At 47.4% G+C, this 14,314-nt stretch overlaps 1 long non-coding RNA gene across 6 annotated transcripts in view; it reads right to left on the minus strand.

Annotated features, from left to right (window-relative positions):
- The window catches only part of LOC110317414, a 136,648-nt gene that overhangs the window by 51,783 nt on the left and 70,551 nt on the right, over positions 1–14,314 (minus strand). For 5 of the 6 annotated variants that reach the window (XR_003843256.1, XR_003843253.1, XR_003843252.1 and 2 more), the window contains one exon: positions 4,351–4,408. This is a non-coding gene — a long non-coding RNA (uncharacterized LOC110317414). Of the gene's footprint in view, positions 1–150; positions 3,235–4,350; positions 4,409–14,314 lie in introns of those variants that run through there. The other variant, XR_003843255.1, reaches the window with a different exon arrangement.

The raw sequence follows: 14,314 nt of genomic DNA on the forward strand, positions 1-14,314 counted from the left end.
GTGTGTGTGTGTGTGTGAGAGAGAGAGAGAGAGAGAGAGAGAGAGAGAGAGAGAGAGAGAGAGAGAGAGAGATCAAACCCCCTAACTACAGGAGACATGAATGAAACCGCTTCCACCCCCAGCCCCACCCCCACCCCCCGCTGCTGCCTTTGGAGAAGTCTTGCCTTGGGCCTGTCACAGTGGCTACTCACCTAAAGCAGCTAATGTGTGCACTATCTCAACAGAGACAAGTAGGACTTTAGACTGCAGGCTGAAAGCCAGCCGTCTCAAACACACTGCTTCAAATGTATTATTTTATCACTCTTTTTTAGCTCCCCTCCAGTCTCATTTAAGCTTGGCTGCCCGGCATGGGCTGTGTCCCAGCGAAAGCAGCAGCTCCACAGGACAATATCCAGAAAGATGGGGAAAGGGAAAGATGTGTCTTAAAGTAGACGTTCTTCACGTCTGAGGTTGTAGAACACAAATCTGTCATTTCAGGGTCCCAAATGCTTGCTTTGTTCCTCTAAGCCATCAGCAGAATCCGCTTGGTGCTTCCATTCTCTGAAATCCTCACAATCCTGTCCTGTGGCACTGAGCTTTCCCTACTGAAGAGGTAGCCCAGACACACAATAGAGAAAGCTCAGCAGACAGGCCCACACCAAGTGCCTGGCCTTGCCTGCTCACAGCTGCTGGCTACAGGTTCTAACACACACATATTCTGGTATTTTCCTATGATCAGAAAACTAAATGAGGACAGGTTAGAAAACAGGTGAAAATACCAGAATGATTTCCAAGGAACAAGAGAAATATTCTAGACCCAGACTTGTAATAACTACCGTTAAAATATTTCTCAAAGGCAGGTGGACCACTACTAGTTTATTTTTGTTTAAGACCCATTTTGTACATGATAATCCTTAAAATCTGTTCTGGACATGGTATAACATGAGAAACCCATGATCATTTCTTATGATAATACACTCTCATGTTTATGGGGGTGGGGTGGTGAGGACGCACTCAGACGAGCATGTAACAACAGAAGCTGTGTGATGCTCTGGCCGGGGCTTTGAGCTAAGTGTTAACACTCCAGACTTTTCTAAAAAAATTGTTTTGATTTCTAAAATGATTTTCTATGCATGAGTATTCACTCTGCCTGCATGTTTGTGGCAGTCAGAAGAGGGCACCAGGTCCCCTGGAACTTGAGTTAGGGATACCTGTGAGCATCCATGCAGGTGCCTGGAAGCAAACCTGGGTCCTCTCTAAGAGCAACACGTGCTACATGTGCTCTTAATCACTGACACAACTCTCCCATCTCTGGATTTATTTTCCTACAGCAAAAGGACCTCTCATGTAACCAAACTAAGCCATCTAAAACTTAGATCTAAAAGCAAGTTCTAAATGTTTAGAAGTGATTTGCCTCTTTCAGAACCTTTAAATGAGCCAGGTCTGAGCAAGCATTACTGCATCATCACTGTGTAGCCCCTCTGAGCTTGCACAAAGGACAGGACCAGGGTTTGATCATGAAATCCTTTTCTCTACTACAGCTCTCCTCCCTGAACCGAGTTCTAAGGGATGAGTACTTCCCAGTCCTTCAGAGGTCAGCTATAAATGGCAAGTCTGTTTGAGGAGCTCGGGCAGGAGGCTTCAGTACACTCTACCATAAAACACAGGCATATGCCAGGAAAGCTTAAGAAGGTCCTGTAGGATAAATTCCAGATGAGAACGGCAATGCAACACAGCATTCTGGCCAGCAGGTGTCTCTCTAGAGTGTGTGACACCAACCAAGAAGAGTATCAGGCACAGGACCCCACCACCACTGATCCCTGAACCTGACCACTTAGTCGAGTAGATTTTAAGTAGATTTTAACAACAGATATGTTTCTGAGAAACCAAACAGTTTAGCATAAAAATTATGGAAATTAATGCAGAAGTCTAATTTTCCTAAAATAGTAAGACCTTTGTGTGGGGCAACCGTGTTCTTGAGTGTGTGTAGGGGGCGGAGGGCAGAGGTCATGGTCAGGTGTCTTGCTCTATCATTCATGGCCTTTTATTTACTTATTTATTTTGGAGACACAGTCTCTTACTGAACTTTGTGCCCAACTGACTTGGCTAGATGAGCTGGCCAGTGACCGTCAGGGAATCTCCTGTCCCCACCCCGGCAGTGCTGCTGTTGACAGATACAGGCTGCCTGCCTTGGCTGGCTTCCTCCATGGGGGCTGCATCCAAATTCAGGCCCTCAGGTTTACATAAGCGCCACACTGACTGGGTTACCTCCTCGGCCCTGTTCAAGTGTGAGATCCAACAGTGCAGAAGGATTGTACCTTCCAAAATGGCAAGTTTGATTCTTTGCCACGGCCAGGAAAGCAAAGTCGAAGCAAAGACGTAGAGAGACAGCTAAGCAGGGCACGGGCAAGTGGAAAACAAGAGACGTCGGTTATGGAAAGGACAAAGTTTGGCCCAAAGAATTAGCAGCTGAGCAGAGTTCAGTTCCCAGCATCCACACGGCAACTTAAGACTCACATGGAACTCTGCTTCCAGAGCAGTTGACGCTCTCATTTGGCCTCTGTTGGCATGGCACATTCACACTGTACACATACATACATGCAGGCAAACACTCATATACATTACATATTTTTAAGATAGATTAAGGCGAGTTAGCAGGGGTTTTAGGGACAGAACACAAACTCAAAGGCAAGAAAGCATGGGCTGCTGACACAGCACAAAGGCCTCACAGGTCTGTCAGAGGACAATGCTCTGGGATAGTCATGATCTACATTAAAGAGAGACAGGGAAGTGTTGACATCAGACAGATTAGAGGGCCAGGCCTGGTGGCGTACACTCTTAATCACAGCACAGGGAAGGCAGAGGCAGGCAGATCTCTTTGAGTTTGAGGTTAACCTGTGAGTTCCAAAGGCAGCCGGGGCTATGTAGAGAGACCCCATCTCAAAACAAAGCAGAACACACCAAACGAGCAGATGGGGCAGGCGTGAATGTATGCAATGCTAACAGGTTATTTCCCGTGTGGGTCTGAGGGCAGCTGTGCTGACAGGAATGGTCACACTAGCACTTATTAGGAGACAAGCGACAGCACAGGTTCTCTCACCCCAAGACCAAGCAGAGAACCACAGCAGACACCAAGCGGCACTGTTTAAAATAAGGCAGGTAACTTACCAAGCCACATCAGGGGACAGGAAGACACCACGAAAGCCACCCAGAGGAACGCCTACCACACTGGCCCTCACCCCATGTAAAGGGATGCTGGCGTGTTGAAAGAGAGAAACCAAGAAGGGAGAGAGGTTGAAGATGAGTGAAATGGAGTCCAGAGCCTCATCAGAAGAGAGGGCATGTGAGACTTGAGAAGAAATGCAGAACCAGAGACTCTGGCAGTGAGGAGGAGCCGCAGCCATGCTCACTCCAGCCGCAGGCGCCAGTCTCTTCATGGCCACTCGGTGGCAAGGCCTCAGTCGGACCACAGACCTGGGCGGTCAACAACTGGGATTGTCTCCTCTAAGGCACCTGCTGCCCGCAGAAGATAGGGTGCTGTTCTTAATGTCATCTTTATGGATAATTAATGCCGATCCCTGAGCTACCTTGGTGGCCACCAGCAAACAAAGCTATTCTCCATCTTGCCAAGTGACAAAAGTCTCAAAGAATTTCAGGGTTCTCCTAGATGACTCAGCAAGTAAAGGTGCCTGCCACCAAGTCTGATGATAGGAGGCTGATCCCTAGTGCTTACAGTGTAGAAGAGGAGCCAGGTCCCACAAAGTGTCCTCCACCCCACCCCAATAAACATACTTTTTGACTATTCCCCCCTTTTTTGAAAAAAGGAGGTTTCAAGGCTGGGCACAGTGATGTATGCCTGTCATCCCAGCACTTAGGAGGCAGAAGCAAGATGACCAGAAGTTTCAGGCCAGTCTCAGCTACACAGAGAATACTAGAGGGGCTTCAACTACACCAGACTTTGCCTTTGAAAGCTTAACAATTATAATAATTACTCTTACTTAAAAATACTATGATTATTATAGCAGTATCAACAAGTTTCAAAGAAAACCTTTAGTTTCACATTCAACGTTATTATAAATGGGTGCTTTAAGGCGAAAATAAATTGGTGTGCCAAGAATAAAGTTTCTCAGATCCATTCAGGCTTGCTGAGTTCTCAGAACTCACCAATGCGGCTCATTCACCCTGCCTTTTGGAACAGATGGGTGTGGCTTTGTGTGACATTTTCTATGTTTATGACTGGTTCATTGGGATTTAGGAACACTGAAAATCATGTGGAAAAGGCCAAGCACTGTCTCCTATCACCCTTGTCAGACTATCCTAGCACTTACAGATATTAACAAGACAAATGAATACGCAACTGACTTCAGTTACCTCTTTGGTGGCTTATTGTGTTCTGTGAAAAGAGACCAGGTTGCTGCCATTTTTCTCTCTGGAAAAGAAGAGGACAGAATTGTTAGCAAGAGTTCACAAAGGCACACTCACATTTTTTATTGTTATTGGGATTTTCCAAACTCAGGAGAACCAGAAGGGGTTCAGTCAACCTTAATCCATCATTTCAGGCTGCCTAAGTTTACTGTGTTCATTTTAAAAAGCACATTTAAAAAATCGTCGCAGGGTCTGCAACCCTATAGGTGGAACAACAATATGAACTAACCAGTATCCCCAGAGCTCGTATCTCTAGCTGCATATATAGCAGAAGATGGCCTAGTCGGCCATCGTTGGGAAGAGAGGCCCCTTGGTCTTGCAAACTTTATATGCCCCAGTACAGGGGAATGCCAGGGCCAAGAAGTGGGAGTGGGTGGGCAGGGGAGCAGGGCGGGGGGAGGGTATAGGGGACTTTCTGGATAGCATTTGAAATGTAAATGAAGAAAATATCTAATAAAATAATTTAAAAAGAAACCGTCGCTCCATTCACTAGTAGGAAGGACTTGAAAAACAAGTATCTCCTGGCTTCAAAGCAAACTGTGTGACACCAGGAAGTCAGCTTAGCTAGGGTTCTCCTGACTCGGGATCCTTCCGTTTGATACGTTTTTAAAGTACTGAGTTTAATATTCTCAAGGTTTAAGGCTTGCATGCCACAGTGCACCTGTGTTGGTCAGAGGACAAAGTGCAGCAGTTGGTTCTCAGCTTCCACCAGGTGAGTCTTGGGGACTGAACTTAGGCTGTCGTGCTTGGGGGCAAGCACCTTTACTGGCTGAACCATTCTGACAGCCCTCGATGGGCCTTACCAAGTCACGCTCTCCTCTAAAGGCCATCTAACTTCCCACCTCATCCCCCACTCTGTCAAACAGCTCTAGAGGCAAGACCAATCCACAGACGGATTTTTAAGATTTACTTAAAGATTCAACACAATATAATGGGAAGTGTTGGGGAGGGTACTGCTTAGGGAAGAGTCACGTGACATTCACCCTGCAGGGTTTGTGAGAGAGGCCTTCTTTAAGGTTCCTCCCAAGTCTTCCTGGCAGCCCCTCAGCTGTGCTGGGGTCCTATGCTCAGCCAATGGCTGCCATGCGCCCGGCTGTTCTTAACCCTACTGACTCTAAGGTTTTTTCTTACAAAGGTTCCCTTAGCGCCCATTATTCTCATTCCTGACTCATGCTAGGGCAGCTCCTAATAGACTGATAAGGTCATGATGCCCATGTAGTCATCTGTAATAAAAAACACACTTGTCAGGAAACCAGCAACTCCATCTGGTTTGGCCAATGCTCCTGTTCTGTCAATAGCTGCATATTACGAGAGCCAGTGAATCCTTGGCACCAGCATTTTCAGGCGGTTTGAAGATGAAGACCCATCCCTGGAGTTGTCTGGTGAGCTTGCTGGAGCTACCACCAGTGAGAGCCCCTTTAGCCCAGGCCACTTGCCACTGCCCTTTCCCCCAGACAAATATGAACACCCCCTAGCTCTTCATGAACCTTCCACACTTTCTTCCTCTCAATCTCTTACACAAAATGCGTCTTGAGGACGCTGTAGAACATTAAACAGATAAGCAGATGGTGGGTGGTCCGGCCATCCTTCCTCTTTACTACCCTCTGCTCTCTCTGATCAGAACCAGAGCTGATACTTGCCTGCTCTGCCCCCGCACCCCGCCAGCCCTAACTCCTTATCCTCACACTCTGTAAACCACGAGCTCCCCGAGGTGGACATGCTCATCCCAGTTACTACAGGGGCTCAGCAGATCTGCTCTTGAATGGATGGTTCTGTTAGAACCTAATGCAGCACCAACCCCAACAGGGACGATTCTGCCAGGAAGACCGCATGGCTTCACTCACAAGGGCCCATCTCCCTGTGCCACCCCTTACTCCAAGGAAACTCGTAAGCAGATGGCCATGCTCTGCCCACATTCATGTCTGCCGATTGCTGCTCTTGTTTCCAATCCTTCTGTGGCCAAAATGAACCTGAAACTATTAAAGGAGAAAGGGCACAAAGAGCTCCTCAGGACAACTGTGGAGCAATTCTGCATCACGGCCTCTCAGAGGTTACTAAGAAACACTGTCAACAAAAGGGAAAACAGACATCAGGCCAAGGAAGTCCTCTGCTGGCAGGATGCTGGGAAACGCACTGAGAGGCCAGGTCAAGACTGCTTCAGGGTGCCACCACTGCGGAGGGGCTGGCCGTGAGTGCTGCGAGGACCAGTGATGGCCTCTCTGCTGCCTGCCTCCTGTCCCCAGGGCATGCAGGACACACCATGGAGAATACCAGGCTCTCCGCCCACTTGCCTCCCAGATCAACAGTTAATTGCCGCTTCTTAACTGGACGCCTGGTATTTTACATGGCTCACCACCGTGGTTAATTTTTAAAAGATGTTCACCTCACTTTCACAGTCTGTCCTCTTGTGTGAGGGGATTAAGAACAAAGCGGCAGAGAGACGTATGCATGGCACACCTGGTTCTCAATCCTTATCTAGACATGGGTTAGAGGGACAATTGCCTTCTTTCAACAGTGTGCATGTAAATAGGTCAGGAATAGTTTTACAGGCACACAGTAGGTACAATCTGCTCTGAGAGGAGGTCACATGCTATCTGGAAAGAGACAAGGAGCGCTTGAGGAAAACATCACACACTGGATGATAGTATCATTTAGAAAAATAAAGAGAAGAGGGTGAATGGGGAGGTGGGGGAGAATGAGCATCTAAACACAGTAAGGGATACCTGAGAAACCGCCACATGAAAGAAAGTCATGTATACATCTCAGGAGAGACATTTCCAGCCAGGGCAAGGACCTCACATTTTGGCACGCTGAACTTTTATTCAGGAGCACTGAAAAGAGGTCCTCTGCAAAGATGCTGAGACCTGGCTGCTGTGTGGACATCACAGTGGAGGCAGTGGAGGGAGGAGAGCAGAGACTAGTTACAGGGCTTCTGGGACACTGGAGAGAATGTAAGGTTGGCCTTTACAGTAGCCTGGGCTATAAACAGAGGGGAATGGGTATCCAAAAGATGGACCCTTCCTAGAATACGGATGGGATGCCCTAAGAGGCCCCTAAGAACCAAACACAGTGGTGTACCTCTATTGCTACGGCTTATACATCACTTTGTCTCCAATGGAACAGTCCTGGGAGATGGCCTTATGTCACAGGGCTCTTTGGTGTCCATTTTGTTCCACCCACAGCCCCCCCCCCCCAGCCCTTCCACAGACCTAATGCACTGAGTCAACTGTCATAACTAAAACATCCAAACTGTGAGCCAACATAAACCCATTCTGTTTACTTGTAAGTTCATAATCTCGGGTGTTTTATCTTAGTGACAGATACATAGATATGCAGTTAGCTAAGTAACACAATTCGCTAGGTGTTGTTTAAATTACTGTTTTTACAACAAAAAACTGGGTTTTGATCCAGTTCAGAAGTAATCCATGATTATCCCCGACAGTGGAGAAGATCAAACGACAAATCGTTTACTTTGAAGAAAGGAAATCCGAGAGCACACATACTCCTATACTGGTCACCCGTGTGCTTCTTTCTTTCATTTGCTCTCTGTCCCTGGCTGAGGAGAAAGGCCCTTCTATCTATGTGGCCACGGCAGTCCACGAGTGTTTAAAACACGGCTCTCTACATAAAGATCTATTGACCCACGGCAGAATAAATGTCAGAAAGAGGTGTCCTTACAGTCCAAGTTGACGTCTTGGCTGTGACAGTGAGGCCAGCCCAGAAACAGACCATCACAAGAGAGGCCCTGAGCAACTGGGCAAGGTGGCAGGAAGGCCGGCCGGCAGGAAGGGGTTCTTTACGAGCTAAGTATGGCTCTGGGAGCAGCTCTGCCTCAGCCCCTCGGCCTTGGCAGACGATGCACTAGGCTGCTCTACATGTCACCTTTACTCCACCCTGGTCACCTTCCACAACCTACAGCATCTGTTTCGAAGTTTGCTTCTAAGGATAACCGCATGCTGAGGCTAACAAGATACCTCAGCAGGCCAAGGTGCTGGTCCCAAGTCTGACTCCAGACCCCCCGACTTCAATCCCTGGGCTCGGCATGACGGAAGGGAAGACCCAACTCCTGGAAGTTGACTTAGAGTTATGCACTTGTGAACACCCCCCCCCCCAAAGTTTTTCTTTAAAGAGTAACATAGGTAACAATTAAAAGAAATCATTTATTTAGATTCACTGTGACTATAGCAACACGAACAGGGCCTACTCAAGCCAGATGGGGTCCCAGAGGAGGAATCTACCCTCCCCTAACCAAGAAGCTCCCCTGTCCAAAGGGAACATTCGTTTTCCCCGAAGGAGCCTCACTTCAAGGCAGACCCCATGCCCAGCAGTAGATGGCCAAAAGAAAATGAACTCAATGATATTTTTGTAGACATTTTGTTTTAAATTGCTTTGAGCTTTTCTTTCCTTATTTCTTGGGGGGGGAGGGCAAGAGGCTTATTGGCGTTTTGCTTGTATATTTTGCTTGGATTTTGTTTTGAGACAGGGCCTTTTATCTAGTGTGATTCTGAACTTACTATGTAGACAAGGCCGGCCTCAAACTCACAAACCTGGCTCAAGAGTCCCTCCCACCACTGACTCCTAAGTGCTGGGGTTAGAAGGCTTGCACAACCACGCTTACATGTTTTGGTTTCTGGGTTTGTTTGTTTTTTGGTTTGTTTGTTTCTTTGCTGCTGCTGTTGCTTTTATTTCTCGGATGTATAAGTGTGTGTGTGTGTGTGTGTGTGTGTGTGTGTGTGTGTATGTATTTGTATATATGATGGGGGTGGGGAGGATCTAGAAGGAGTTGGGGGAAGATAAATACAATCAGAAAATAGTCTGAAATTTTTTTAAGATAAGGGTCTTGTGAGAAAAGGCCCACTATAAAAATCCTCAGGTGACTGAAACGTAATAGATAATTTAAAATGAAGGAAAGTGTTACTTTGAGGACACACAGCAGGAACAGATTCAGTCTGTGTGACTCATATCGTAAAGCCAAGTAGAGATAAGAGGGACCTGGACTCAAAAGAAACCAATTATTTCCAAGGTAAGGGGCTTCCCTTACTGAAAACAGCCTTGCTCACTCCTTCCTCTCCTGTATCAAGCAGGACAAACAGGCCAGGCTGCTGAGCCCTCCCCCAAGGGCAATTACACAACTCTGTACGTCACAAGCGCTATGCTTAGAATGCTTTTCCAGTTCCAGACCATCCTCAAGGCTGGAACACTGGGCTGCACCCCAACCACTGCTCAAGTGAGTACACCCTGACTAACTCCTCTCAGCTCGGCACACGCAGCACACCCAGGCTGCTTCCACCTCTTTATGGTGCTACCACTCGGACGCACACACCCAGCCCAGGTCGTGGAAGGGAAATCATGAGTCAGCCTCATCGATGACCTGAGAGTCCAACATCCACGACATCACTAGACGAGAGGTTCCAAACGAACCAAGGAGGAGGTGAAGAGAGATGACGCTGAAGTTACCACCTGACTAAAGGTGCACTACGAAGCACATGTAGGGACTGGGAGGAAGCTAGTCTGAATATAATTAATTCTACATAGAAAGACATGAGTCCCTGTGGAAAGGCTTATACGTCGGTGTGTTCACAACCTTCTGCCATAGCTGATCCTTTAGAAGTAGTCCCAGTAACTTGCTTTTAATTAAGAATGCTTTATTTCCTAGTACCAACAATGAAACAATCATTTGCAGTTAGTGGGAAGCCTATAAAAATGCACCTATAGCCCCCCTCACGTTTGTGACGAGCTCGCCATTATAGCACGCATGGGATGTCTATCCACAGAACAGACCTGCAAACTCCCACTGTCTTCACAATTCCCACCTAGAGAAGCCTTTAGCCCAGCATCACAAGGGAAACTTTATTTTACTATTTGTTCTCTTTCTTTTCTGATAGTCTAGCATACATCCCATCAGTGTTTACAGGCTACTGATGGCAATCCTCAGCCTGTAACGGGTGTATAGTACGTGGTCACTTCCATTAAGGGCCATTCTCACGACTTTTCAGTTTGATGCAGGACTTTCCAGCATCCCGTTAAATAAGAAATCTGGGAACCGAGGCAAGAATGCTAATTGCTATTTACAAGAACTTCCACAACCCACACTAACATCCTCCCCACAAGCACTGCAAAGCCACACACCTGACAGCAACGAACTGGCTCTGCCCAGCCGGCTCTGCCTGGCCAGAGCACACGGGCACCAGCACACCCTATCACCAGGCCTCCCTGTGCCTGCTTCCCATTTGTCAGTGTTGACCTTCTGGGTGGCCTGGATCCTCTTTCTCCTTCAGACTGCAGTCCTGGGGGCAGAGTGGCCAACACAGAGTTGTGCCTAACAAAAGAAGCCACAGCCTCCTCACAGTAGGCGGTAGCTATCTGCATATGCGCTATCTGCATACGCACTATCTGCATATGCACATCCAGCTCCTGGCTCTTCAGAGGACCTTAGACTTTCTCCAGGAGAATGGCACAGGCCAGGAGGTGGCAATGAAGAACCTTATTTTAGCAATGAGACTTTTCTGAAAATAGCTTCAAGGTGTGTATACTTAAGAAGCATCAGCAGACATTTCCTGACCTATCAACTTGCAATCAAAATGTAAACTTAGCACATTTCTTCTTTCTGGAAAGAAAGCAGCACCCTTCTACAGTGAGGAAGGCTAGAAAGTGCAGCAACCAACCAAAGGTTACCAGGACTGTCTGTACTTGCTCTCTAGCTAAGGTTGTTCGTAAAGCTGAGCTAGCATCCTCATATTCGTGTGTGTGTGTGTGTGTGTGTGTGTGTGTGTGTGTGCGCGCCCATTTTGGGGAAGACCCCATGTTTCCAACTGTAAGGCAAACACCCTCCTATATGTATTCGTTCTCTCTCTCCTCCTCCTCTTCTTCTTCTTTCTTCTTCTTTTCTCTCTCTCTCTCTCTCTCTCTCTCTCTCTCTCTCTCTCTCTCTCTCTCTCTCTCCTCTCTCTCTCTCTCTCTCTCTCTCTCTCTTCCTCCCTGTCACACACACAATTCCCACAACTCACAGGGAGGTTGGTCAACCAAGGCCCAGAAGCGGCTAATACCAGGTGAAGCTCAGTTCTATCATGGAGGCTTCTGATCTGGCAGAGCCCTCCTCTCCCTACTGCCAGAGCAGCTACACAAGGGAGGCTTGGCCGCTCTGCTCATAGCAGAGAACTGAACTCAGACAACAGGATTCAACAGGACACAGGCATGGGAGCCAGTAACTGAACACTGTTTAACAGACTCCCTGGGGCAGTATGAGAGATGCCTGGCCAACAAAAAAGGGAGTGGGCGAAAGGCTCTGTGGCCAGAGCCTGTGATGCCTCCGGGCAAGAAGGCAACAACTATCTGTCACTGTCTTAAGTACCCAAATTCCAGAGTCATTTCAAGGCAGCCTTGACACATACGCAGGGTCCTTAGGAACCTTGAGGAGCCCACCTAGGCCTGGCAGAAACTTGCAGCACCCACACCCAGGCCAAACTCTGCAAAATAAACAAGGAAAGTGCTGGGAAATGTTAGAAATTGATCTGTGAGATAAAAATATTTGTCTGGAATTGAGAATGAAAAGAAATAACAAACAACTTAGGATGATTCTTCTACATTGATTTACTAGCCTAACATGTACCGGCTCTGGGTTCGAGTCCCAGAACCATACCAAAAGGAAAAAAAATAGAACAAAACAAAGCAAGGAGCCAGCCAGGAGCCTAGGCAGGGTGACAGCAGGGCAGTCTTTAGCCAGAACAGAGAGTTCACATGGGCCTGGGCGTGCGCCTGCTTCGCCCACCCACGGCTTCTGGGGCAAACACATTCTTGGCTGAGCAGGTATGTGTGGGAGGCCTGATTATTTTCCAGCATTAGAACGTTGCCCAGAACTACTTAATCAGGATTTTTTTCAAGGTCACACATTAAAAAAAAAAAAAATAACCGATGTTACAGCCTTACGAAACAAACAACCCTGGAGTGCAGGGGCAGGAGGATGGCAGCGTGAGGCGGGGAAGACTGGGTTTGCCATTCTCATGTGACCTAGCTTCCCGTCATTCAGAACAGAGACACCCCCTCCCCGCCCCCCTGCTCCTTTCTCTTTCTCTCCCACCCCTCTTCTCACCCTCTCTCTGGAAGGCACAATTCAAAGTCTATGTGCTGATGTAACTTGATCTTCACTCATCCTTTGAGATGGGCCACTATGACCACCAACATGGCTTTTGTTACAGAGGGTGGTGACTCACCCAGGGACACAAAGCTGACCAGTACTAGGCTGAGTCCCCTCAGGCGCTGCTATCCTACCTCTCATTAAGACAAACTGTAACAAGAGCCCCTTCCAGATATAACACGCCTAATTAATTTCCCCAGTGCCATCTCTAAGCAACTTTCCTTAGAATATTATCATCAGAGCTGGTCTCTACCTTGATGTACAGACAGGACAATGCCATTCCTTTTAAAGGCATTTAAAAGGGCGGGAGGGCGGGAATCATCTCAAGGCTTCACCCACCACTCACCCTCTCACTGCCTGGTTGGAAGACACTCCAGCCAAAGCTTTGATCCTCTAACAGTAACGGCGTACAGCTTCTAAAAGGGCCTTGCGGTTATTGATTGCAGGGTGAGCTGTTGTTATCTTTTAAATATACCTTGATGATAAGAACATCAGGTGGTTTCCAGGCACTCGACTCACCTGTCCAGTTCTAGCTTGTTCCCTGGCAGGTGCCTGGCCTCTCCAGGATCTAACACACTAGTAGGCACTCTAGATTGCTCATGTGGGCAAACATGAATGAATGAATGAGTGAAAGGAGGTAAGGCTATTAATCCTTAGATGCTGAGTTTAGGACAAACTTATGACGCACATAAGAATCAAGGGGGCAGCCAAGCTGAGCACACTTATCACTCTAAAGGTCTAAATCTGAACAAGGAAAAAAAAATCAGTTGTGTAATGACTCTATAAAGACACCGCAGGACTTTCTAACTGGGTAACGGAGAGAGTGATTAAGGGAGCTTATTAACAATGGATTCTATTTTAAACACACAGCTGATGTATTTAACAAAGGCCAGTAACTGAGTGAGTGAAGCATGAGAGCTCTTCTACTCGCCTATGAAATCGGACTCTCCCCAAAGGGCTCAGGCCTCACGATACCACGTTTTTCTCCCTGATCCTCATGCCCGCGTCTGGATCTTTGAGTTCACAAAGGTTTCTTTATACGTAACTTAAGGAGACCTTCTCTGACACTCCAGACACAAGAAGTAGTCAAAATCACCTGGCTTGGAGCTGAAGAGATGGCTCAGCAGTTCACAAAACTGGCTGCTCTGCTGGAGTACCCAGGTTTGAGTCCCAGTACCCACATGGCAGCTCACAACTGCCTATAACTTTAGTTCCAGGGGACCTAACATCGCCACACAGGTAAAACACCAATGCACATAAAATAAAAATAAGTAATACAAACTCACTCTCCAAACTAAACTAGTTCTTCTTCTCAGCTGTGTTATTTCCCCAGTCCAACGCCATCCTTGTACACAGCAACAGACTCAACCAGGCAGCAAGAGACTGCTTTTAAAAAGATGCCCACAAAGTGTTCCCCAGATACCAAGGCATCAGTTTCTCCCTCTCCCCTCTCTCCCTTCCCCTACCAAAGGTTTACTCAGGCAGGATTTCTCTTGTGTAGCTAGGCTGTCCTGGAACTAGCTCTATAGACCAAGTCCTTGAACTCACAGTGATCCACCTGCCTCTGCCTCCCATGTGCTGTGATTAGAAAGTGCACCACCCTATATGGCAAGACATTGGTTTCTAATGTCCAAATACATTCAATATTTTAAAGGTGTAGTTTAAAAAAAAAAAATCCTGCAATGGCTGATGTGAAAGCATTCAAACGCAGTGGGTTATCATCCACCAACCTGACAGGTGGCAGTCAGTCCACCCAGGGGCATCCAGGAGCATGCT

This window comes from Mus pahari, chromosome 2, assembly GCF_900095145.1.
Source record: "Mus pahari chromosome 2, PAHARI_EIJ_v1.1, whole genome shotgun sequence".
Classification (NCBI taxonomy): domain Eukaryota; kingdom Metazoa; phylum Chordata; class Mammalia; order Rodentia; family Muridae; genus Mus; species Mus pahari.